The sequence below is a fragment of the Aedes aegypti genome, chromosome 1 (genome assembly GCF_002204515.2).
Source record: "Aedes aegypti strain LVP_AGWG chromosome 1, AaegL5.0 Primary Assembly, whole genome shotgun sequence".
In the NCBI taxonomy this organism is placed as follows: Eukaryota; Metazoa; Arthropoda; class Insecta; order Diptera; family Culicidae; genus Aedes; species Aedes aegypti.
Genome location: NC_035107.1, coordinates 272,214,068 through 272,241,588, shown reverse-complemented (window position 1 = coordinate 272,241,588; position 27,521 = coordinate 272,214,068). Strand labels below are relative to the sequence as shown.

Below are 27,521 nucleotides of genomic sequence, written 5' to 3'. Positions count from 1 at the left end.
GTCAGTCTAAGCTAAGCTAAGCTAAGCTAAGCAAGACATTAGACATAATGCATAAATCATTGGTTTTTCACATATTTTAAAAACAAAAAAAAAATCTACTCAATGATTCACGGTATTAAATTTATGTTCCTACATCCATGAAATCGTTCTTAATTCTTGAGAATATAGGCGAGAGATAATCAGTATAACGTATTTTCCAATTTTTGGCCTATTTGCGGTACCACTGTGCAACGTATCATCATCGTCGTCAAGCGGCGGCGGCGGCGTCGAATGTGATAGCAAACGAGCGACTTGGGAGCTGTGTGGGGTAATTGTTATAATAACCGTGTACACGTGCGCTCGACTGTCCCGTCCGTTAAATATTGCATGGAGCATGGTGGTGGATAGAAGGTAGGGGGAACTGCCAGCCAGTACAGAGTTCCCTTTTCCTGATAAGAACCGTCGTCGTCATTGGCAAGGGGGTTCTGGTTTAAACGTAAACATGTGCACTTGAAATGTTAAACTTTTGCTCGACCGTTGATGAGCAGTGGTAGGAGCTTTCGATTGCGGACTAGATGTGTTTAGTCTGGAAATGGGGAATACGTTGGGTGAACGTTATGCAAGATAAGTGACAGGCGATCATAATCATCTTACGAATCGTAAGTGCCTCGTAGTAAACTTCTTTATCAGAAACTTGAGGAAAATCTTACGGCATTTTAGTGATAACAAATTATTTGTTAAAAAGAAAAGTTTACAAAATTTTGGGAGAGGCGTTTCCAGGCGTCTAAAAGCAAAGATTTTATGATTTTAAAAGATAAGATTACAGGCTTTCAAAAGAGATGGCTTTCCGAACATTTCCAAGCATCTAAAAGAGAAGCATACATCTTTCTTAAAGGAAAGATTCCAAGCTTCTAAAAGAGAAGCCTTCAAGCTTTCGACAAAAAAAGCCTTCAAGCTGCTGAAGCTTGCTGGAAGAGAAGCTTCCATATTTATGGAAGAGAAGCTTCCAAGCTTCCGGAAGAGAAGCTTCCCAGCTTCTGGAAGAGAAATTTATAAGCTTCTGGAAGAGGAGCTTCCAAGCTTCTGAAGAAGAAGCTTCCAAGCTTCTGGGAGAGAAGCCTCCAAGCTTCTTGGCGAGAAGCTTCCAAGCTTCTTTGCGAGAAGCTTCCGAGCTTCTTTGCTAGAAGCTTCCAAGCTTCCTTGCGAGAAGCTCCAAGCTTCATTGCGAGAAGCTTCCAAGCTGCTTGGCGAGAAGCTTCAAAGCTTCTGGGAGAGAAGCTACCAAGCTTCTGGGAGAGAAGCTTCCAAGCTTCTGGGAAAGAAGCTTCCAAGCTTCTGGGAGAGAAGCTTCCAAGCATCTAGGATATAAGCTTCTTAGCTTCTTGGAGAGTAGCTTCTGAACTCCTGGGAGAGAAGCTTCCAAGCTTCTTAGAAAGAAGCTTCGAAGTTTCCGGAAGAGATGCTTCCAAGTTTCTGAGAGAAAAGCTTCTTCGCTTCTGGGATAGAAGCTTCTTAGCTTCTAGGAGAGATGAGAAGCTTCAAAGCTTCTTGGGGAGTAGCTTCTCAGCTCCTGGGAGAGAAGTTTCCAAGCTTCTTAGAGAGAAGCTTCCAAGTTTCCGGAAGAGAAGCTTCAAAGCTTCTGGAAGAGAAGCTTCCCAGCTTCTGCAAGGGAAGCTTCCACACTTATGGAAGAGAAGCTTCCAAGCTTTTGGAAGTGAAGATTCCAAGCTTCTGGGAGAGAAGCTTCCAAGTTTCTTAGAGAGCATCCGGAATGACGAGAAGCTTCCAAGCTTCTTTACGAGAAGCTTCCAAGTTTCTTGGCGAGAAGCTTCCAAGCTTCTGGGAGAGAGCTTCCAAGCTTCTGGGAGAGAAGCTTCCAAGCTCCTGGGAGAGAAGCTTCTTAGCTTCTAGGAGAGTAGCTTCTAAGCTCCTGGGAGAGAAGCTTCCAAGCTTCTTAGAGAAAAGCTTCCAAGTTTCCGGAAGAGAAGCTTCCAAGCTTCTGGAAGAGAAGCTTCCAAGCTTCTAGAAGAGAAGCTTCCAAGATTCTGGGAGAGAAGCTTCCAAGCTTCTGGGAGAGAAGCTTCCAAGCTTCTGGGAGAGAAGCTTCCAAGCTTCTGGGAGAGAAGCTTCCAAGCTTCTGGGAGAAAAGCTTCCAAGCTTCTGGGAGAAAAGCTTCCAAGCTTCTGGGAGAAAAGCTTCCAAGCTTCTGGGATAGAAGCTTCCAAGCTTCTAGGAGAGATGAGAAGCTTCACACGCTAAGCCTGCTCAACGCAGCGCATGTGTAAAAACTACACAAAATGAGGCAACCAATGCAGGACTCTCTGGCTGAGTGAAAATTCTGTGTAAGTCGCACTCATGCTATGTGTAGCCGATGTGTTGGCCATTGGCTGTGTGCGAATCGATGGAAATGGAACTGTCAGTCATCTCCCGCGCGGCAGCAAACAGTTGGCCGTTGGTAAGATAGTAAGAGTTTTCAGGGATTTTTTCCAGCGAAAAGCCGGAAGATGGTCGCAAATGAGAAAGTTTTTTCCCCATTTGCTTCCGCTTCGGCTATTCGAATGAAAAAATCTCTGAAAAGCTTTGAAATCGGAATGTTTTTTTAATGTTTTTAGAAGCAAAACAAACATGGAAGCGTATTCCGCATTCCAAGCGTTCCTCCTCTGTGCGCATTTCACTCATTCGGTTTGTTTACCACCGTTTGCACAAAACTGTGTACAGCCCCCTTTGCACAGAATCTGTGCTGCATGAAGAGAGGCCGATTTTGTGTACTCGGCACTCATTTCTGAGCGGATGAAGTTTGGCTTGCAAAGCTTTTTGGAGAGTAGCTTCTGGGAGAGAAGCATCCAAGTTTTTTGTTCTTGGCTCTAACGTCTCCACTGGGACAGAGCCGGCTACTCAGCATAGTGTTCTAAGAGCGCTTCCACAGTTATTCACATAGAGCTTTCTTTGCCTAAGTTGCTATTTTCGCATTCGTGTATCGTGTGGCAGGTACGATGATACTCTATGGAAATTTCCATCACGAAAAGATTCTGGACCGACCGGGAATCGAACTTAGACACCCGCGCATTCTAACCACTCGGCTAAGGAAGTTTCAATGGTATATTCATTCTAATAATTACGGTAAATGAAAATCTTTCAAATATAACTGATTTCCCTTGAATCTGTAGAATTATATCTTCAAAAGGGCGTAAGTTCAAAACAGGCACTACGATGTTTTTTTATTCAATTTTGCCCAGACATGCAGCTTAGCTATAGATAACGACTGGTGAGCTCAAATTTGATGGAGATTTTTTTTATAGTAACGGTCTGGGAACCGTGATTTGAAATCTCCAACTTTCTTCGGATTGGGGTTCTTCGAATTACTCTTCTTCTTTGACGAAATCTATTGCGGTCTGTAAGAAATGGATAGTGGACTCGGCAATATTATCTTGAGAGTTAAATAGCTCGTTGTAAACGGAAAATTTACTATCGAACAGCTTTACGTATACATTTCTAATGTTAACTTTTTGTACACATGATGTGCTTCATGTTATTGAAGTTTATGAGAAACTCTTCCGCGCAGTAAGATACATTCACTGCTAAAAACCGTATAACGTCAAGGAGAATCTTGAGATTGCAAAGAGCTCAATAGTATATGAATCCAAAAAATGAATGAGCTCAATTACTCAAAGTAGGGGTTGAATTCTGTGAAAATTTAGAGTATCTCTCACTTATCGCGCTCTGTAACAATTATGATCCGCTACACTTCATGATAGTCTGTTCATCATCTACTGCTACTGCTCTGATTATATCGGGGGATAACAGTGCATGATAAAGCCCATCGAAACAAGCTCCAAACCTGGGAGACACTATTATTGCTATCAGATATTGGGGGATTGCTTATCATTCCAGTAGAGTAAACTACCTGCCACCAATGGTATATAAGCGAGAAAAATGGGTTTTTTCATCGCTCTTTCTTCGGGGCTCTCCTTCGCTGCTGTTATTTATGAAGCTTGTTACAACTTGCGATACATTTTCGATCATGGAAAATTTTCAAAGCCCTAGCAGCTTTTTTGTAACATTTTTGTTAAAATAATTTATAACGGGACTAAAATATTTTACAGTTTTGCCGACTTTTCGGCTCATTTTGAACCTTTTTCAGGGATGTTAACTATCGTTCTGTTTCAAATGAACTGGTTTTCTGAACTTCGATAGTTCTAATTTAATTCTACTCCATTCGTGTATGTATTATTGCGAGGTAGATAACCTTATCACTATCATTGGCATCAAACGGTTAGAAAATCGGTTTCTGTGTTCGCGACCTTCTACCAATAGATGTGTAGTTCATTATCTACCGAACGAGACAAGTTAGCCCAAAGGCTTCGCTCTATAAGTAGTCACTGTTAGCTAGTCCAACGTCCATCTCTAGCAGATACTTAAGCTTACGTTTTGCCGTGCTACGATCGAAAGGTACACAGCAATACATGAATGGGTTACATCCATCCATCCATCCCAGCCAACAGAAAGAGGAAACCCCAAAAATTACATCCTGCTCCACGGACGGATGACCCTTTGTTGCTCTTCTTCGAAGCAGCGCAGGGCAACCTTGGCAGCTACCCACCTAACGGTTGGAAAAAGCATCACAACCCGGAGAGCACACAAAGCGCAAACCTTAAAGCTGCTGACTGTGGTTCGGTTGGGGATCCGAAATAGGAAAAACCCTAGCGTAACATGTGGAAAGGGTATGTTCCCCGTAAAAAAAAATCTACCAAAAGTAACAGTAATGGTCATAGAGTTTATTCTGGAAGAACTCCTCAGAATGTCCACAATCCACATTTGGCCGTCTTTCCGAAAGTAACGCTAGAAATGTAAGATCCTGAAGTTGCTTTCCGCCTCCGTCCACCGAACGTGTCAACTTGCTGCTCCCACTTCTAGTGCTCAGCAGTGCTAGTAGCCATAGCAGCCAGTAGGCAAAGCTTGCTACGCTCAACGCTCATAGACATGAACGGAGCGCAACCATCAATCGACTAGGTCACCGTCAGCGTATGGGTTTCCGAGCTCTCGCGAGTGTGTGAGTGCTGCTGCTGCTGTTATGACGATGTTTACGTTATGATTATGGCTTGCTTAGTTGGGCTGGGAGGCGATTCGCAGTTAGATTCGTTCACTTTCTGCTGGCTCATCGTCGTCCGTTCCGTTTTACGATGGATGTGTTGAGCTACGAATTGAGTTGAGAGAGGCAGAGATCAAAAAAGGGAAAGAGTATAGCAAAGTTGTGTACTCACACGCTCTCCGACCAAATTGAGGAACTACGAAAATGGTCGGTTGTTTGTCGTCTCGTCGCTGAGATGATGACGATGATTGTCTGACTATACTAGAAGTCTTTGAAGGAGGAAAAGAAGGAGAAATAGAAGATAATAACAAACATTAAGGGGACACGGGAGACCGTGTTATTTTCCCTATCTCTCGTCTCACTCTAACAATTATCATCAAAACTTTGTGGAAGCAAATCTCGAGTTTTAATGAACCGATAAAGCTGAAAATTTATCGGGTTGTGCATTACATATATAGAATCATAGTGATACATTTTCACATCGATATATGGAGTGGTTCTTGGGATTTGCTTCTTGAACTGAATAGGGTGATTATGATGACGTCCCGTGCGGCCTTAAAGCTGATGGAACGACAGCAATACACATCGAAAAGAATGACGAACGATACGTGACCGAATTGCGATCATTATCAAGCGCGGACGGTTTCCATTCCGTGATTGAGACAAAGAAATATGTCGCAGTGACTTCGATCGGTACGACGCATTTCAGTTGATTAAGTCCACGAAAGTCATGATTTTTTCCGATGCATGTTGTGACATTTTCATTAGCTTGGATGACGTTCGTTTCTGGTGAAAATTTGATTTTATAATCACAGAAAATATGATAATTTAATTACCTATGAACGACGAAATACATTTATTTTGAGGTTTCACTGACGGATGAGAAGAGAGCAAATAGTCGGGAGAGGATATGCGAAGCAGTGAGAATATACTCGTGGAAGAGAGAGAATGCGATGAGGCAGCCACTCATCGCTAACCTGTCAGCGAGTAGTGCCAGTTCAGTTCGAAATCAACTCTACGACGGTAAGCATCTTTTGGAGTAGCAGCAGCAGCAGCAGCCGCAGTGGATCCCTCTCAGTAGGCAGTGAAGAACAGTGAGTCCATACAGGAACGTGAAAAAGTCGTGCGTGTATTGGTGGAATCAACACTGTGAAATCGGTGTGTGTTTGTGTTTGTGCACGGTGTTCGTCGCATTGGCTAACGTGCCAAGATTTTTCTTTTGTGTGCTTTCTGGCCAAGAAAAGTAGTTCATGAAAAAGAGATATACAGTGTATCCTACACGCAAGTAGTGCCAGAAGAAGTGTTTGGATATAGAAGGCCGTTTTGGTGGAAGTGAAATCGATGCAAGAAGCAGTCTCTACTCGGATTGCTCTTAATTGAGGAAGCGCTCGAGTTCGCAGTGAACGACGTCGACGACGAGTATCGCCAGTAAGCTGGAAAGTCTGGCAATCGATAGAAAAGAAGCAAAAGTAAGTGAGATAACTGCATGAATCCGCCCATTTTGTGTGTCGTGTTCCAATCGAAGGCAACGGAGTTGTAGATTGAGAAAATTTTTGCAAGACTATGTGTGGTAGTTGTGCAAGCCAATCCAGTTGACGAACCACGTCAGCTGGGCTGCTGGATTGATGATTAGACGGTGAAGATAGTGTTGAACGATACGTATCAAGTCTACGCCAAACTACGACTAGTCCAGCTGTCTCCGTCCGCATCCGTAATCTCTGTAATCATAGTCGATCATTAAGCTTACTGTGATCTACGCAGTTCACTGTCCATCCAAGTAGTTTTTGTCTGTGTGTTTGTGCCTACTTGGATGTGTGCGTTCGTTCGATAGATAACAACCGAGACGACCTCATTCTATGAACTGTCGCCCAACTGGTTAGTACAGAATCGCGCACAAAACTGTTTTCGATTGATGATGTTTCGCTTAGCAAAAACGTCAACAGCACCTTGTGACCATCATCTGACCGTTGCTGTGCTACGATGGTGGTGCTGGTAGATGTTGTGCAATTTTCCCCCTTTATCACTCACTGGGTAGTAAGGCAAGACTTGGATTGGATGGACGGACGGGTGGCCTTTTCTTACAAATTTGTTCGATCGAATGTTCGCGAGCTGCCTTGGCAAGCCTTGGCGCGAGCGAATCCACGGCTATAACAAAGAGCAAATATAGCAACTCCCGCTGCTCTTGTGGCGCATGGCTTGCCTTGTTGCAAGTGTTACGTGGGGAAAACACATCGATTCATCGAAAACGCGAACCGTGTAAGAAAAAGTGTTCACAAGGGAGGTGAAAAAATGTAGGGAAAAAACAGAAATATACGTAGTAGGCCGTGAATATCGCTGCCTTCGAAGAAGAAACCAAATCGAAAAGCACGCTAGGAGAAGAAGATGAAGAAGACGGAAAAAACCACAAACCTTCAACAACAAAGTGGAATTTTGAAAGCAAAGAACACAAGACCAAAGAAGAGAAAAGAAAAATTATGTGTACGACGACGACGATTGTGGACCGAGTGTTGGGATCTGTTACGGACAAAGCAAACACGATCGTTGAAGCTAACGAACGAACAGTACATCAGACAAAGCGAAGACTACGCGCGGTTATAAACAGAACTTAGAGGAGGAAGAAGAAGTACCATAGCGGAGTGAGATTTAGTGGGAGTGAAGCACCGTGGGGCTCCATTCAGCTCAAGTCGCTTGAGCCAGATCCACTCCACACACACGCGATATGGGATTTATTAGCGAGAATATGTTATTTTGCAGAAACGATGCCCGGGCTCTGTATGTGTGTGCGAATTGTGAATAATCCGGCCGTGTGAATGAAGCCAACACGGAAAAGTTACTGACTCACTGAGCGAACGATTTCACAATCACCAGGCGAGCGGAAGCGAGTCTTTTCGCAGTCTAAATCTTAATGGGTTCCTTTTGTAATTTTTCAGCAATGGTTATCATTGAGCTGATAACATTTGACGGGTTTTCAAGCTTTGACGGTTAACCGCAAATATCCCAGAAATCAAGGACGGCTTTCACCCGAATGGGATTGCTTTGTCACAATATGGCGCTTCTGGTTGGGCGGGTGATTACGAACGAAAGCAGATAAGATAGTTCGAATCCCGATGGGAATCGGTATCACAGCTCATATTCCCCTTATACCACAACTTCGTGGTTGTGAAAGACAGAGAACGATGAATTGATTATTGGTGATGGGGTCACATGGTGGTAAACGAGTGAGGTTGATAAGTATCTGATACAGATTGGGTCGCCAGATGGCGTTGAACAGTTGTTTGAGCCATTTTTCGTGAACAAAGAGTGAAACTGAGAAGAACTAATCATCAGAAAATTTTCACTCATAACAAAACAATCGCTGAGTAGCAATTTTAAGTATCAGAAATTGCTCTCAGTTGTAGTGGTGTGATACTGAGCGATTTAGCTCCAAAATCTGAGCTAATTCTGATTTCTGAAGAATAGTCATTCAGAGAGCAAATGGCAACATTTTTCAAAACACCTGGCCTCTGATCATGGATGGCTCATAATTGTTCAAAGGAACAAAACTTGTTGATACTGAGAATGATGAGCCAAATATGCTCAAACTTGTAAGATTCGCTCCAATTGGGTCCTAAATTTTTCAATGAAATCTTGTTTTTATTTAATAACACGAAAAAGCATGTTACTGTAACTACTTTAGCAATTTTTCCCGCTCAAATAATGGCTATATCATGTTTAAACATTAATTTTAAAATTTGGTCCATAAATGACACTTTTGGTCATGTTTGACGTTCGCTTAGTCGACAAAAACACCACAGGGGTTTTAGTTCGACCACTGGGGTTGTTCCTATCTGACATTTCGTAAGGGACACGGAAAACAAAATACACCCAAAATTTGAGTTTAAGCCAAAGGATGTTCCTATCTGACATTTCGTAAGGGACACGGAAAACAAAATACACCCAAAATTTGAGTTTAAGCCAAAGGATGTGACAAAATCTAAAAAATGTTTTTTGGGCTTAAACCAACGGAAAACATTAGAAAATTGAGTTAACATGTGTTTTTGGCCTAAACTCAAGCGTTTGGCACTAAAATTGGAACAGGGCTTTAGGACCCTATTCTGAACATCGGTTTTTCTGAAATAACTAAAAACTTTTTCAGTTGGTATAGTGAAATAGGCACAGTTAAACGCATGTTAACCGATATAAGTTCGTTTATCAAAATCATTGTTTGAATTGGGGAGTGAAATTCTCCATAAATTATTACATGGAAGCGTAATAATGATACTCGTTTATCTTTTTATCGAACAAGACTCTGTACTACAAGCTAAGTTAAGCCTACCACTAAGATGCAGTGTAAGCTAGCCTAGTGGAGTTCTGTTTGATCTTTCGACCTTGACACTTGCTTTTGCCGGGGCGAGCGACGAGGGCAGGATCAAACATGTCGCGCGTTGGTCTAGTAAGTGAAAAAGTGGCGTGATCGGTTAGTTCGGTTGGAGTAACTGAAAAAGTCCGCGATCGGTTAGTTCTGTTGTTCCTTCGACCTTGACGCTTGCTCCTGGGCAGTGCGTCAAGAAAGCCCGAACAGTTTTTTTTTTGGGTCGCGCGCTTATTTTTTTTTTCCTGAGTGCTTTTTTATAGCCGAGCAAACGAGTGAAGCCGAAAGTGGATTGTGGCTGCTCAGTCAAGGATAACGGATCAATTGGTGTGCTCGTTTCATGCTACTATTTCTAATCTATAAAATATGTATGACTGCACATTCAATCGTTACGATGGTGGGATGTAAATATGATTTTTCAACAAACTATGGATGGTTCGTCACTGTGAGTGTCGACACAAACTCTGATTCATGATTTATTTATGTTTAACATTTTTTTTTCCAGAACACCTCTTATATACCTTTATTTTTGTAATTAAAAAAAAACTTTGAATGGTTCGACACTACAAGTGTAGACTTGCGAAAGGTTCACTTTATTCAACAAACTTTGGATGGTTCGCCACTGTAAGTGTCGGCATAAGAATAAGAGTGTTCTATGATGTCCCAACCAATCGAGTTTTTTGTAATTTTCAAATGAGTAAAATATAATAACACATGCTTTCGTCCTGACAGCTGTAGGAATGTTACATTTAGGTATTTGTTCAACAAACTTTGAATGGTTCGTCACCTCAAGTGTCGGCATAATTTTCCTCTACATAGAAATTGTTCATATCAAATGAAAATATTATATTTACGTATAAGCATGTATATATCTCACAAATCATTGTTTATCATGGTCTAATCGCTTATCAAAGTGAATCCTATGACCCAACGATCCTCCCCATTAACAAACATCCCTCCCAGTAACCTTTGTGGAGATGCAGAGGCAAACACGGTCTCCAAAAAGCAAAGGTTACACACTAACATTTTTTCCCCCAATCCCACCTGACTGCAAGGACGTGGCCGGCGCCGTTATTGACCCTGTATAAATAGAGGCACTGAATTATGCACACTGAAGAAGATTATGGCCAATCCCAGCCGAACTTCTAGTTGATTCTTTGTGCATTTTCACTGACTTCGGTCAATCACGGAATAGCGACCATTGATATGTGTAGTCAGTCTAAGCTAAGCTAAGCTAAGCTTATCGAACAAGACTCTGTACTACTCACTCGTGACTCATCAAAGGTTCCCAAACGTTGTTGTTCTGCGTACTTATCCGGTTCTACCGTAGTTTCTGAACTGTCGATGAGCCAACACATCCGTGGCATTTTCTAGATCTGCTTCGCTCGGCGCATGTACCAAATATTTTGACAAGTTCGGAAACGTCAGCTGCGACAGAAAGTCTTCTTCTTTCAAAAAAAAAAAAAAGGGGTTAGATTGTTTGTCCCTTCTCTTTTTCGTCTTCGACTTTTGATCCCTCCGAAGTTTTATCTTTCGACATTTTGACATTTTTGATTCACACTGAGTATTCTGCAACTTTGAAAATCATGCGAATAACCTTTTTTTGCTACAAGAATAAGATTTGATTTTCGTACGACGTCTGATGAAATATCGCGAGCGCGTTGGGATTGCCTTCTCCTCACATTTTTAAGACGGATCGAGAGTTCAAGATCATCTTCTATTATCACGGATTCACATTTTAGTATTGCAATGCCTTTTTCTTGGAATTTGTTGAAGTTACGTGAGCATTGTCAATATCATGTTTTGTTTGCAAAAAAATGTTAACATCAAGATTACGTTCGATGTATGTTTCATATGTATTCCAGTCGGCTCGTAAATGATTGAAAAAAGAGCTGATAGGATTGAGAATCGCTTTATGGGATATTTGAAAAGTAACAGGGACATGATAAGAATTAAAATCAGCGTGAGTAACCAGTTGACTACAATGCTCATTAGAGTCGGCTCAGACCAAATCAATCGTAGGAGGATTTCTAGAAGAGGAACAACAAGTTGGGCTATGTGGGAATTGAATTGAGAAATATCCTGAAGAGTACTCGTCAAGTACAATTCTGCCATTGGAATTACTGTGAGAATTATTCCATGAGAGAAGTTTGGCGTTAAAGTCACCAATGACAAAAAAAAATGACTTTTTTTTTTTCAAGGCACTCCGTGCTCATGGCCACTACTGTGCCGGAATCAGGTGATCTGTAGCTTCTTTACCGATACAGATCTATTTTTAGCTTATTTATATTTACATCAACTTTCACTCTCTCCTACTCTTTTACTCTCACACCGAGCAGGTAGGAGAGAGCTCTGCTGTTAGTGAGGCTAGCTGCCTGCGAAGAGGGTCAGTTTGTCTCAGTCACCATCTGATACTGACGGAGGATGGATGTGCTCCCCAAAGCACGGTCCTCCGTGAGGCGTCTTCTGGTGGCTGGACGGGTTTTTTGTGGAGGGGCTGGGAATCGAACCCATGACCTTCCGCTTATGAAGCGGAAGCGTAACCTCAAGGCTACAGACCCCCCTTAAAAAAAAATAAAAAAAAAAATATAAAAAAATGACTTATTGCGAGTCAATGTCAATTTCCGCAAGTCATTTTGAAGCAAATTAACTTGCTGCCCAGTGCATTGAAAAGGCAAATAGGCAGCTAAGAAAGTAGATATATTTACCAAGTTATGTTCCAACAGAAACACCCACAGTTTCAAAAACTTTGGTTTCAAATGACGAAAGAAGTTGATGTTTTATACGCCTATAAATGATGAAAACAATTCCACCACATGCTTCACCCAGTCGATCATAACGATAAACAAAAAAGTTTGGATCCAAATTAGTTCTAGTAATAACTGCAATATGTATGTTATTAGCTGTATTAAACAGCTAATTTAAACGCTTTATTTAAACGTCTTCTTTATTTATTATTGAGATTTTCAGCCCTGGGCTGGTTGATATTTAAACGTCTTCTTTATCATTCAAGAAATCCAATTCCAATTTTAAAATATTTTAAAACAATATTTGGACCCATTAGAGAAACTTAATCCGATAATTTTCTTCTGATCCATTCAAAATAGAACGCTCGAGGCTTCGGCACAAAGTTGTATAGGAAGTTAAGGACAACGAAATGTAGTTTGGTTCGAAATTTTGCCACTAGGTTGTGCTGGTGAGCATGTAAAATTGAGCATTTTAGGCTAGTTCTATCCTGTGATCCACATGAGATAGGAAGTTAAGGTGAAGGTGAATCGAAGCCAAACCTAAAATTTTCAAGAGCACAAAACTGGAGAACCATACATCCGTTTAAGCTGAAAACTTAATCGATTGGTCACTAGCTGGGGGTGACCAATCGATTAGGTTTTTAGCTTGAACGGGTGTTCGGTTCTCCAGATTTGTGCTCTTGAAAATTTGAGGTTTGGCTTCGATTCGTCTTCACCTTAATGTCTTCGGCAAAGTTGTTAAAAAAGTCAAGGACAGCTAGAAGCATTTGGTTCCAAATGTTGCCGCTATGTGGCGTTAGTGAGCATATAAAAATGTGCATTTCAATCATTTTTTATCTTCTGATCCATATAGGATATAGACTATTAGACTATATACATAGGATAATTAGACTTGAATCATTTCAAAATGAAGTGAATCAGATCTAAATTACTTACAGATGAAATGAATCAGTACCGAATTTCTCAAATATGAAGTTAATCAGACCTGAATCACTAGAAATGAAATTAATCGTACATGAAATACTTAAGCATTAAATGAATCATACATTAATCACTTGAAAATAAAGTTAATCAGTCATCAACTGCTAGGACATGGAGTGAATAAGACATTAGGCTGGCTTAGCTCAGTATGGGAGAAAAAAAGCTGAATAATTTCACGGTTGAAGACTTCTTAAGGCTTCTGAAAATTTCATCCCTTTTGTTTGTTTCTTGAGCTGGCGCATTTGAATTGAAGTTAGTATGGAAATTTCAGCTCAAACGTATAGAAAACAGCACGACATCCACTAATTGGAGTCATTTGGACATAAATTAAAACATAACTGAATTAGTTAAAAACTATGTAAAAATGTCCTGAATCACATTGAAATTATTCATTACATACTAGTGGTCCCGGCAAATTTCGTCTTGCCATCAAGTAGGCTATTGAAAACCGCTATGAATCGTCCCATACAAAATGACAGTTCCGTTCAGTCCGGTTTTTCCTACTTTCCCGGTAAACATCCTGGAACTTTTATACACACAAACACGTCGGAACCCTTGACGAACAAAATGGAAAAAGAATCATCCAAATCCGTTGCCCCGTTCGTGAGCCATTTCGTGACATACAAACACCATTCCATTTTTATTTATATAGATGAAGCAAATCAGACCTGAATTACTAGATGAATAACAGATCTTATTCTCTACCGGATGTTCTTGACATCCTGTACAACTTTGTTAAAAATTTGAACATTTTCTCATCAAAATTATAGGTTAGGATATAACTCATTCACACATCATAACCCTTTCGTTACCAACCCCCCTAAACGAGAAATTTAATATGTCGCATGACAAAGTTTACTGAAATTCAATAATTGACTCCGTATTCGGTTCCTCGGTAATCCAGATAACGATTCCAAAGTGGCCAAATGGGTTCTGAACTGTGCAGCTCAGTCATAAAATGTAATCATTTGAAAAATGATTATGAAGTTTGATGTGTCATTTAGTAATCATGGAGTTTGATGTGGCGCATGATAGTATTTGGGCATCTTCGAAGATTGACCCCGGAACAGGTTCTTCGGAAACCCGGAATCGGTTCTGAAGCGACCAAATGCGTCCTAGGCGTTGCAGCTGATTCTACCCCATTACCCCGAATCCCATTACCCCGAATGCCATTAACCTGAACGCCAGTACCCCGAATTCCAAAACCCCGAACGTCCCATCACCCCGAATGACATTACCCCGAATTCCAATATCGCGGGGAAATGTCATCAATATCATCATGTCATGATAATTGTAAATTCGGGGAAATTGCATTCGGGGTAATGGTACATTCGGGGTAATGGAATTCGGGATGATGGCAATCGGGGTAATGGGGTAGAATCGTTGCAGCTCACCCATAGCAAGTAATTACAAAATCACGAACTTTGATGTGTCACATGACAATGTTTACTGAATTTCAATAATTGACTCCGGAACCGGTTCCTCGGAAACCCGGATACCGGTTCCAAAGTGGCCAAATGGGTTCTGAATTGTGCAGCTCAGTCATAGAATGTGAAAAATCATGAAGTTTGATGTGTCGCATGATAGTATTTGGGGTCACCTTCCAAGAACAGGTTCCTTTGAAACTCGGATATCGGTTCCGAAGCGACCAAATATGTCTTAGGCGTTGCAGGTCACTCATAGAAAGTAATTACTTTCAAAATAACGAAGTTTGATGTGCCGCATGATAATGTTCACTGAATTTCAATAATTGATCCCTGAATCGGTTCCTTGGAAACTCGGATACTAATTAATAATAAAGTGGCTAAATGGGCTCTGTAATGTGCAGCATAGTCATAGAATGCAATCATTTGAAAAAATCATGAAGTTTGATGTGTCGCATGATAGTATTTGGTCACCTTCCAAGATTGACCCCGGAACAGATTCCTCGGAAACCCGGACATCGGTTCCGGCCAAATAGGTCTTAGGCGTTGCAGGTCACTCATAGGAGGTAATAACTTGCAAAATAAGGAATTTGATGTGTCGCATGACATTGTTCACTGAATTCCAATGATTGGCCCCGGAACCGATTCCTCAGAAACCCGGATACCGGTTCAAAAGTGGCCAAATGTGTCCTGAACTATGCATGAAGTTTGGTCGCATGATAGTATTTACTCGCTTCTAAAAAATGGCCCCGGAACATCCGGAGATTGTGATCCGCGCTATGTAGTGACCATGATGGACTTCTAGACATCCGTCTCCATCGTTATAGAGCTAATCATGTAAAAACTTAGCTGAGTTCACATTGCAAATCCACCTTTTACAAATTGGCCATTTTGAAGCACACCTTAGATTCCGGAATCTGGTGGCAAATCCGAAATTTTTGACCATTTTTGATAGAAATATATTTGCTTATTGTGTAAAAATTTGGTTAAAGAATATCGAAAAACAAAAAAAAAATCCAACTCTCTTAACGGCAGGGTTGATAGCACCATCTAGCGGCAAAATTGCACATCAAACTGTCTGCCTCCCGGATGCCCTTAACCTTCTGAACTCAAAACTTTTAATCTCATGTTTATCACAGGATAGAAGTTACTTTTTTTTTAATTTCTTTATTAGTATCATTCCAAACATTACATTCACTATTTCTTATATCTAGGTGTTCTGTGTTATTAGACAACACTATCATACTAATTTGGTAAAACAAATCTAAGATTTTATTAACATTTTGTTAACAACATATTACATTTCATTTGCCGTAGCAGTTCCGATTTTTTACAGGTGAGTTGATTTCACCTGCTTATAAGAGAAAAAAAAACGTTTTGAATATACTTAACCTAACTTTACCAAAACATATAACGCATTAATCGTGGCAATAGAAGATTGTAACGATTTTTGCCTGAAATTATTGATTATTTTATTTGACGTTTGTTCCAATGTTTCAACATTGGATATTCTATGTAACTCATTGGTACTATACCAGGGAGGAAGCCTCAGAATCATTTTCAAAATTTTATTTTGAATTCTCGGCAGAGCTTTTTTCCTGGTATTACAACAGCTAGTCCATATTGGTACGGCATACAACATGGCAGGCCTGAAAATTTGTTTGAATATCAAAAGCTTGTTCTTAAGACAAAGTTTTGATTTTCTATTAATAAGTGGATAGAGACATTTTACATATTTTTTACATTTGGCTTGAATGCCCTCAATGTGATTTTTGAAAGTTAAATTCTTATCTAGCATGAGCCCTAGATACTTAACTTCATCTGACCAATTTATTGGAACCCCTCTCATCTTGACAACATGTCTACTTGAAGGTTTCAAATAAAGAGCTTTTGGTTTATGTGGGAATATTATTAGTTGAGTTTTGGAAGCATTAGGAGAAATCTTCCATTTTTGCAAGTATGAAGAAAAAATGTCCAAACTTTTTTGCAATCGACTACAGATGACACGCAGGCTTCGTCCGGATAGAAGTTAGTTTAGAACACTTTCATACACCGACTAGCGCTAACTGATTTTGGAGTGCGACAGTTTATGTTGTTGCGTAGGGTAGATACCACAGTTCTTGTGTAGGTTGTAGGCACGCTGGCTCGATCCTCAACTTATTCGGGGATTCTAAATGGACTTGCCCTGACGAGTCTCAACCAGGTAAATTTGACCTTGTCTTGCGGTCTCCTAACGGAGTGGCGCTTAAGCCGCAGGATTCTCCCCGGATCGGCCAGTGTCGGCTACAAAATGACGCCCAACGTGGGATTCGGTTTGCCTTCCGAATGTTCTTGACTTGCTGAACAACTTTGACTCTGACTTTCTATCTCATGTGGAGCACAAGATAGGGGTCGTCTATACACCACGTAGTCATTAAAGGTGGGGAGCTGTCTTCGATAAAGCATTTGTGAAATCAAAATGGAAATGGTCTACAAAATCGCACCCGACTTTTGTTTAGAAGAACATACATATTTTGTGTAAAAATAGCTCACCTTTCCTCTGATGAAAAAACTTTTAAAATCGGTGGTTCCGAACACGATAAAAATTCTGTTTTCCGATAAAATCCAATATGGCCGCCAAATATTTTGATTTTTGCAAATGAAGCTCCTATGTTTTCTCTCTATAAAATAATTCTATCGTGAAGGGGTTGTTGAAGAAATTTTCGAGTTATGGCAGTTTCAGTAATGCAAGAATTGTCAAAAATCCAGGGTTTGTCAATAACTGTTGATATAACTACCGAGGGCTCCATCAATTTGACCAACCGAATAAGCATAATTTTAAACATTTTGAAAGACCAAGTGTAAATAGTGGGCCGGTTTCAGCGAGAATTACTCATTAGCACTATATCCCAAATTTTGTGAAATATACTCCTCATATGCTTGTTGGTTACCAGAGTGTTTAGATACATCTTCTATATACATAAAAATGGAATGGTGTTTGTGTGTCACGAAATGGCTTGCAAACGGGCAACAAGAATTTGAAAATTCTTCCACTAAAGCGTTCGTGAAGTGCTCCGACGTATTTGTGTGCACAAATAGTAAAAAAAATCGGGACAAAATTAAGCCGTCAGTTGTATGAAAATCTTGCAGGGCAATATCAGACAGCCTACTACGAGGCAATACAACGTTTACCGAGTCCAGTTTATGATAAAAACGTTATCAAAGTTTAATATTTCCAATTTTTTTAGAATCACTATTCAATATTTGAGAAAGTCAGGTGAAACCAATTTAAAAATTTGAGAACTTTTGGTCATCATGGACATGACAATCAGTGAAAAGCCCATTTTTTCACTTATGTCCATCATCGACAGTAGTCGTGATGTTTTTTTTTTAATTTCACCTAAACATCCGGGGAGCGTGACTTCTCTCTGGTACGCTACATTCTCCCCATTAACCCCTATTTCGCCCATCCAAACCCGCATAATTTTGCAACTGGACAAACCGTGCCCGGTTCTCTTCGACGTTGTTGGCCACATTTGCCAAACAAATCTTCTCAATCATCATCATTTAAGCGAAAGTACAGTTGTTCGGTTCGCTCGAAAAAAATTGTCGTAATTATCTTTCCCTGGATGCTGGCTGCCGGCTGGCAGGTAAACTGAATCGGGCCTCAAGAGCCGACGACCGTCCGACACGCAGGTTTGCAATTTTTATGCAGGCTGGCTGAACCTGATTTTCGTCATCCACACCTCAAGCTCGATGTTGATGCGAGTGGGCAAAAACATTTGCAGCGTTCCGAATCCGGACTCGAACATACGACTGGACGCGTGGCGGCAGGAACCTGTTTAGAATCGATCGCCCTTGCACATTTCTTGTGGACTTTGTCGTCGGCGACACCTCTTCGAAGGCGAAAAATGCCAAACAGGTGAAACTGGTCTTCGCCCACCAACCATCCAAGCCCAGTGTTCGGAAAATGTGTCCATTTGTAAGGGGGGCGCCGAGGGAAGGGGGGACGACCTTGCTTCGTGCAAATAACAACAAGAGCAACAGCTGCCAGAAGTAGGTTATTGTCGATGCACACAATAATCGGGCGAGGCGAAATCGAGCCGGAGGAAAACCGTAACAACACAACCGGAAAATGAAAGAGAAAATGTATTTGTTTTATGTACTGTGTCAGCCAACTGCCATGCCGCTATTGCCAGTCTCACCTCCTTCCCTCGCCAATCACGATTATGTACTCCATTTTATATTTCACTGTCTTTCGGTCGGACGGCGCAATCAGTGCGCTGTTTTTTTCCACCCGAACCGAGAATTCATTTCCTCCTACCGTCGTCAGCTTTATGATGGCTGCCAACAACGCTCTATAGCCGCACCAGCACCAACTACAAAATGACCTGCTCGATTTGAACCAAAACCATTGTTTTCACTTTCTCGTGGGAACCGATCTGCGCCATGGGAAAATCTCTCGAATTACGCGACGCGCAGCGATTATTACCGTTGTTGTCTGCAGAAGCACAATACTAAAAAATTGTAGCACAAAGTTCGAACAGTAGGCGCAACCACCAATACCGCAAATTCTGCGCCTGCTGTGATGGCCTCTGTCGTTCAAGAGCTAATTTAGAGCTCACCGCTGTTTTTGTTCTGCTGGTTAAGTCTTAATTATGAACTGCCCCAGATAAAATCCCACCGACTACACTGTGAGTTACATCCGATGAATTCAGATTGTTTCAAAACACTTTTTTTTTCGCACCACGCTCTGTGGTGAATTTATTTTGGCTTGAGTTTATTCTATCGCTCAAAATCGGCGGCCCCGTCAATGTCAGTGAATGTCAGTAACATTTAGGGTAGGTATGCCAGTATACACTACCCTCAGGTATTTTTTTTATAAATTAGTGGAAAGACTTCTGAACACTGTCAATACGTTAACCAGAAGTTTTCAATTCATGTTGAGCAGGAAAAATAGACCTTATCACAGTTTTTGGTGGCGAATACTGGATCACCTGCACCAATGTTCGTCATGTTTTTAAATTCGATTTCTGTTTTCGCTACCAACATTTATTTCTTTTGTGAGGTGTCAAACCTAGGAATACCATGGCGAAATAAGGTGCAGAGAAGCAAACATTTTATGGAAAATAAGTTCTTCTACTTTCTCATCAAACTTGTAGTTTTTGAAAATTTTGCCACATTATTTTGTGATATATTGAAAACTAAACGAGTTATGGGGTGGCGAATACCGCTTCATCTACCCTAGCATAGGCAGGGGCTATTTTGAAACTCATCACTCAGAGTCCCGTCCCCGTCCTCACTTTCCGTTCGCGTTCGTTTGTCTGTGGATGGTTCGCGTTATTAGCGGCGACACCGTCAAACAACATTTCAAAGCCCCGTCAAGGCAAATTAAACGTCAAACGTGGTGCAAATTGTTTATAGTTTGATAAGAGAGTTGGGGTATCGTCGCTTCGGTTGCTACTTGTCCGCATCTGTGACGACACGTTCTCGCCTTTTAGTGTGAATGGAAATTAGGGGACCCATTTTTGCATAAAAAAATAAGCATCTTATGTCGCACCTATCAAATTTGGTTAATTTGAGGAGCTACTGTAAAAATTGTCAACTCTAAGGGAGAGGGATAAACGAGCTTCAATTTTTTATGGAGAAAACCGACAAATGTATAAAAAACAAACTGTGTCAACTACAATCCCGAAAATTATCTCACTTAATTAACGGACAGCCCCTAAACAGAAGCGGAAGCAGCAGACCCTTCTGTTCCAAAAAAAAAACGACGCCTGAAGGAAGTGGAGTATGAAGAAATGAAACTGCTATTGCTTACCTGAGAAACTCGGAGGTTCTACAAAATTTTAATGCATCCCACAGTTTGTACCCCGTTTGGCATAAAGTCGTTTGGCATAAGGTCGTTTGGCATAAAGCCGTTTGGCATAAATTCGTTTGGCATAATGTCCGTTTGGCATAATGGCCATTTGGCATAATGATTGACTTAAAATGGATATCTGCATTTTCGAAGTCTTTACCGAGATCAACATCACCGAGCCCATAGCAAACATTTTTCGTAGGTTCTCAATAAGGATGGTGATTGTTCAGAGATATTCCAAGCTATGAATTTTCTCCACATCCTAGGACATAGAGTATCTTTGAGCTTGTTGCGATATACATATTTGAAAATAGTAAATTGGCAAAGAAAGTTCGCAGTTTTTAATAAAGGGAACGCTCATAGAATATTTCGCTGCAGATCAAGCTTTGTCCCAGTTTGGACGTAACACTTGATGAAAATTACTTGGTTAAAGAAGGGAAATTTTATTGGCAAAATCTTATCCAAAGATCTATAATTGCAGCATAATGCAAAACTAGCCTATATACGAGAGAAGATTATTTTTCATTTAAAATATTTAAGACTCTGACGCAAAAAAAAAAACTTCTCACAGCATAACGCAAATGAACAACACATTTTTAAAAGAAAATATTTGTTGGTAAACTTTTGAACGATTGAATATAAATTTTAATTTTTGAAGTGTACATCAAAAACACTGTCTATTATTAAAAGAACGGAAAATTTGTGATTTAAAAAATATTTTTTCAGCATATCTCGAAAGGAGATCATGTGTCATATGTTGAACATTGGCAAATTTTAAAGTAATTATCATTCTTACAGTCTTGCAAGAATTGATAAAACATCAAAATATAAAAAAGCTTAACTAAATGATAAGATATAAAAAAACAGTATAAATCTAAAGAACAGCCTATTTTTAAAAGAAGGCAAAATTTATGGTTAAACCAATAGAAAATTGGACGCCAAAAATAATTGTGGCATAATAAAACCAAAAGACATCAAAAATTGCATTCAGCATTATCGAAGTGATTGTGCTACTTATCCCCTTATCATTCTCGGCTACACACATGTTGGCAAAAATGCTGAGGAAAGTAAAACTCTAAAGAACCGTCAATTAAATAAAGAAGGGTGCATATCAAATGGCCAGTTCATTCACCACCCTGGAATGTATAAAGTTATGACAATTATGAATGCCAAAAATTTAAACGTGAAAACGAATGTCATCTTCAGAAATTCTTGGTTTCTGATTCATTATGCCAAACGACTATTATGCCAAACGTCCATTATGCCAAATGACCATTATGCCAAACAACTTTATACCAAATGACCTACCACCCATCCCACAAGCCTTCATGCCGCGTGCCGAAACGTACAAGTATGTAGATGGGAGCATTTCTGCGGACGGAGGCAAGCAGATTGAAAGGTGGAAGCAGCACTACGACAAACATTTCAATTATGCTGAGAGCACAGTTACGGAGTTTTATGGCAACGGGACAATTGACTTCCTCGGAATGTTGGACAATAGCAACCAACTAGCTCCCATTTTTAGGAAAGTTAAGGAGGCGCTGATGGGAGCATTTCTGCGGACGGAGGCAAGCAGATTGAAAGGTGGAAGCAGCACTACGACAAACATTTCAATTATGCTGAGGACACAGTTACGGAGTTTTATGGCAACGGGACAATAGCAACCAACCAGCTCCCATTTTTAGGAAAGTTAAGGACGCCGTTCAACTGCGCGACAGTTCTAAAGAATGGTACATGCGTGGAACTTATCAAGACTTTTCTCCAACTACAGTTTCTCAGTTGTTTTTCATAAAATGAAAAAAATGTTTTTTTTTTATGTTTAATCATCATATAAGCTTACAGCCAACAAAGAATATCTCATAAATCGATTACAGAACAGCTGAGCAATTGTGGTTGATGCAATGTAGGTGCAATTCTGAAGGTGATGTTAACTTAATATGTATTTTAAAAAAAATTTCAATGTATTGCCGTCAAGCATCACTATGTAATGTACTCATCTTTGAATCAAAGTTACAGAAACAACTTTGCCAAACACGCCATCTTTCTAAGTGCTCGGGATCATGAGATAATCGCAAAACAAAAGTTTCATGCTCACTAGCGCAACCTGGTGGCTAAATTTTGAATCTCATGGCTTTTAAAAAGATAGCGCTTGTTGAGCTACTGAACAACTTTGCCCAAGATCTTTCTAAGTAGTCAGTATCCTGGGATAATCGCAAAACAAAACTTTTAAGCTCACTAGCGCCACCTGGTGGCAAATTCTCGAATTTCATGCCTCAAACAATGAGAGTCCTTGAGCTACTGAACATCTTTGTTGAAGACGCTATCTTTCTAAGTGATCAGGATCCTGAGATAAACGCAAAACAAAAGTTCCATGCTCACTAGCGCAACCTGGTGGCTAAATTTTGAATCTCATGGCTTTTGAAAATATAGCGTTTGAATCTCATGGCTTTTGAAAAGATAGCGTTTGAGCTACTGAACAACTTTGTCAGGATCCTGGGATAATAGCAAAACAAAACTTTTGAGCTCACTGGCGTCGCCTGGTGACAAAATCTCGAATTTCATGCATCAAACAGTTATAGTCCTTGAGCTACTGAACATCTTTGCTGAAGACGTCACCTTTCTAAGTGGTCAGGATCCTGAGATAATCACAAAACAAAAGTTTCATGCTAACTAGCGCCTCCTGGTGGCAAAATCTCTAATTTCATGGCTTTTATATTGATAGCGCTTGAGCTACTGAGCAGCTTTTCCGAAGATGCCATCTTTCTTAGTGGATCCTGAGAAATCAGAAAAACAAAATTTCGATGCTCACTAGCGCCGCCTGGTGGCAGAATTCCGCATTTCAATGACCACCGCATGTCAGCCCTTAATCTGCAGAGCAATTTTGCTGAACATCATAACCCTCTATTTTGAATACTTTTTAATATAATGATCATTTATAAAAAACGGTCGTTAATTTTCATTTAGTCCGTAAAAAGTGGTCGTTAAAAGAATCGTTTTAAAAAGGACGGTCGTAAAAAGAGGTTGGAGTGTGCCACCCTAACTGGACAACCCTTCACTATTCCCAAGTTAAGGTGAAGATGGCCGTGGCCGGCAATAGCGATATTCATGATTTTGGTATTCTTGCTTAAGATACGATCAAGGTTCACTCCTTCGCTTTGTTCCTGAAAGCAGTGTAGATGAAACTATCAAGAGAAAACACAGGAACATTGCTAGTTAACAATCTACAAAGTATGCCGTAACAACGCTAATGCTAGTACGGGTCTAATATTCTTGAATAATGATACGACTCAGGAGAAACCCGAATTTCTGATTCACAAGGTATGACTTTTTTTGATTTCCGGTTTGTTGCAATCTCTTCTCAATTGATAGGAGCGTCAAGACGCTAATGGAAGAATTTCATCGACTACAGCGCACCCTATGGCCAACAAGATAATTTTCGATTACTTTTTCAAATCGACGTAAGTAAATTTTATACGGTTTTGATAAAATTAATTAAGAAGAATCCTCTAAAACTTTTAAATGTATCCCCTTTTTAACATTGTTTCGCAGTATACATCGCTAAAAAATTTGCATGCAATCAGCTCACGTTAAAATACTAGGTAGTTTCTATCGTTTCCCACAAAAATTGTATGACAAAATGATAAGCCGTTTCCTACAGTTACTTCGTTACTACGTTTTTATACTACTGTAAAATCGACTTAATTCTGTTTGAACAAGTTTTCGAGAATTAGAAAAGGTTTTCCGAAGTATTTGGTCAATTTGGTCCAAACAAAGTTCATGCTCGTTTAACCCCCCTTAGAGTCGACGGATTCCGCTCAAATTTTCACAGTAGCTTCTGGGAGTCAAAGTGAGCAAATTTGAGAGATGTAACCTTTTTTCTAAAGTTTGAAGGCCACCCTAATGGAAATGCACGCGCGCGTGGGATGGTAAGGGCGCCACCTATCCACGAATCATCTACACTTGATATGTAGAATCATGTGTTTGCTTTTGAAAGCAAAGGCGCTTCTTCTGCACTGGTTATTAGGTGTAAGTACAATATTGGCAAACCGAGTCGTAGAGCTAGTACGTCATTCGAGTGAGATTTGTTGGTCAGCTGTGGCGTGGCCCATTAGTTGAGCAAGTTTCCTTCCTCCTTCCTCGCTCGTGTGCTTCTTGCGCTTCACGTAATTATTTGTAAAAATAAACAGTGCTTTGGCATTACGGACAGCTAACAGAGGCAACTCTTGCTTTGTGCCTTCAGCTGGGTTGCAAAATCATTCGTGAAAACGTTTTGGGAACGTCCAAAAATTCCGCTACGGTAAATTTGTTAATTTCAAGCTTCTTGCATGTATTTTTGAATTTTATATCCAGTAGCATACTCCTGACCAAGAATAAGTGCTCTTAAGTTAGACCAAGCTTGAAATGCAATTTAACGAACGTCAAAATTTACAACTGTTCAGTAAGACGAGCAAGATGTATCGTATTATTCATAGAGATCAGTATGTCGTCATCAAGCCTGAGAACTCTCAAACGACACATGTTATGCTTGCTTAAATTGAAATAAAATAGAACAAAACCATAAAAAATTATACTATACTTGTGGTCACCAAGATATTTGATAGTCAAAGGAGAGCTGTTATGAAAATCATACGATCCTATGAATTATTAACGTCAATAACGAACACTTTTGTTGGCGCCGCTATTGAGAACATCTCCAATATCTCCTTCATTGACCTGCATTCTTCTCACAATTATGAGCAATTTGTCACAGAATGTGGATTGAACTTGGCTCAAATTTCTAATCAATATAATTCAAAGTTGTTAAGTGAATCGAATTAGATATATGCGTCAAGCATATCCAGAAGTGTGAGTTTTTCATTACTAGAAACTAACTAAATAAACTGAAGGACTTCAAGGCTGGGAAACAAATGCACTGTAACAAAAAGATCACAAACCATTTCAGTAAAAGTAAAAATCGATGAAACCTAACAAAGGGTACCTAAAATCAGCCTCAACCTCGATTATTTCCGGTTCCTAAATTGAACTGCAATAAATGGAGAAGAACCTTCGGTAGGAACCGGAACAATTACCAAATCCCCCGAAACGGAAGCGATTTCCTTTCTTCAGCTTCATAATGCTTAAATGGCGATGAGTTCGCCATCGAAAGCCGTGCATCGTAAGAGCTCTACTAGACAAAAACAGACAACCAACTACCCGAACAACCCGTCCAGTTAGAGAAGTGGCAGATACACATACGGCGCAGACCTTCTCGATTTCCTACACATCGGTGAATTGCTCAATTAGAGTTGATGAGCGGCGGTGGCGGCGGAAAGTTAGGTATGTGCCTTTGAGTACCCCGCCTCCAAGACGCGAGGATTTTTCCGTCAATCAACCCATTGTTCGATTCAGGCAGTCAGTAGGAACTGAAATAGAACATCGAGAGGTGTACCGCCAAGCTATCTGCATATATGGCAGCCAGGCAATTTCGGCACAGATGTCCGGTTTTTCAGAAAACTATCAAAAACCCCAATTTTAAAACATGGATTTAAGTTGAAAAGTAGTAACATTTTCATTTACAATGTTGGACAGTTTAAAGCACATACGAAAATTAAACAAAACCCCTAGAGAGGAATTGAATTCGGAGAAAATTGAGAGTATCTCGCACCCATCGCTTTCTGTAACAGTCATGATTCGCAGCACATCATGATATCATGTTTATCATCTACTGCTATGATTGAATTGGGGGGCTAACGCTGTATGATATAACCCATCTAAACAAGCTTCAAACCTATTGCTATCAGAGGTATGGGGATTATTTGTCAAATACCTATCCCCAACGGTAAATGAACGAGAAAAATGGGTCTCTTCGGAGCTCTCATTCGCTGCTGCTATTTATCAAACTTGTTACAACTTTCAAAACATTGCCGATCATAAAGCGATACAGATGGGAGGTTTTTTTTGCTTGCTTTAATCTTGTTTCAAAATCAAATCAGATCCTGACCCTATTTCTTGTTCCAAAACACTTTTAATGCCCAAAAATAGTAAAATATTTGGAATGTAGAATTTTGCCACGGATTTTTGAATCTGCACCACTGGGCTTCGTTCGCTAGCTATCAACTCACCTACTCGATCCAGTTCAGTCAGTTAGTCAGTCAGCCAAGCCGGAAAAGGAGCACCAAAACAAAACGATAATCGCTTTCTTTCGCCTGGTTAATTGACTTGCATTTATGAGTAGTTGCACATGCATCACCACTGCAAAAAGTGCGCTTCGACAATTATTGTGGTATTGTTGTGTTGGGATTCAGCGGTGCACTATTCATTCGGAAAACAAACACTCGCAACTAGACACTAAGTCGTGCCATTTCGAGTAGTATCACAAAATGCAGCACGTGACCATTGGCTAGGAAGGAGCTTCGGTTGTAAAACGTGCCGGATTGAGTGTTGAGTAAATCTGAGTTTCAGAAATAGATACACACGCCAAAGCTCAACGATGCTCGGAGCCATTGTTATCTATTTCTGAATGGATTTGGGAAGTACTTTTCTGGTGTCACAAGTGAAAATGTCCCATGAAGTAATCATCGACATGGATCAGACTTTCCTTGATTAATTTTCTCATTCTATATCATATAAGTTTATGGAAATATTGCTTTCAGTTTATAATCACTGTCAGAAGCTCTCTTTAACAATTATGCTCCGCAACACATCATGAAAGTTCGTTTATCGTCTACTGCTACAGCTCTTGCATAGTATCGGGGGCATAACAGTGCATGATAAAAGTCATCTAAACAAGCTCCAAACCTGAGGGCACTATTGCTATAGGATATTCGGTAAAAAACATATCTCCAATAATAAATAAGCGAGCAAAATCGGTTTTATCATCGCTCTCTCTTTTGGGCTCTCGTTCGCAGCTCCTATCTATGAAGCTTGTTACAACTTGCTGATACAGATGCGATGTTTTTCTTCGTTTGCTTTGATTGAGCTTCGAAACCAATTGAAAACAAATTCTGCAATGTTAGTCAATTAACCAAAGCGATCTTGGAATTAAAAAAAAATAATCCGCACCCTACTGCCTTGTATTGAAAGTTTGTCTTTCATTCATGATAACAATATATTATTGATTCTTATCACTGAA

General features: G+C 40.2%; 1 protein-coding gene and 1 long non-coding RNA gene across 5 annotated transcripts in view; one reads left to right on the top strand and one right to left on the bottom strand.

Annotated features, from left to right (window-relative positions):
- Positions 1-27,521, top strand: part of LOC5573065 (AN1-type zinc finger protein 6) — a 173,079-nt gene that overhangs the window by 74,861 nt on the left and 70,697 nt on the right. Inside the window, exon 1 of one of the 4 annotated variants that reach the window (XM_001654332.2) lies at positions 6,042-6,537. The exons of 2 other annotated variants lie outside the window; for them this stretch is intronic. The gene's annotated coding sequence lies outside the window, so the exon portion shown is untranslated. Of the gene's footprint in view, positions 1-6,041; positions 6,538-27,521 lie in introns of those variants that run through there. One more of the 4 variants, XM_001654331.2, reaches the window with a different exon arrangement.
- LOC110674124 lies at positions 3,235-5,993 on the bottom strand. Its single transcript, XR_002498687.1, has 3 exons — positions 5,905-5,993; positions 5,241-5,337; positions 3,235-5,173 (listed from the first exon to the last, which is right to left on the bottom strand). It is a non-coding gene; the product is annotated as an uncharacterized LOC110674124 (long non-coding RNA).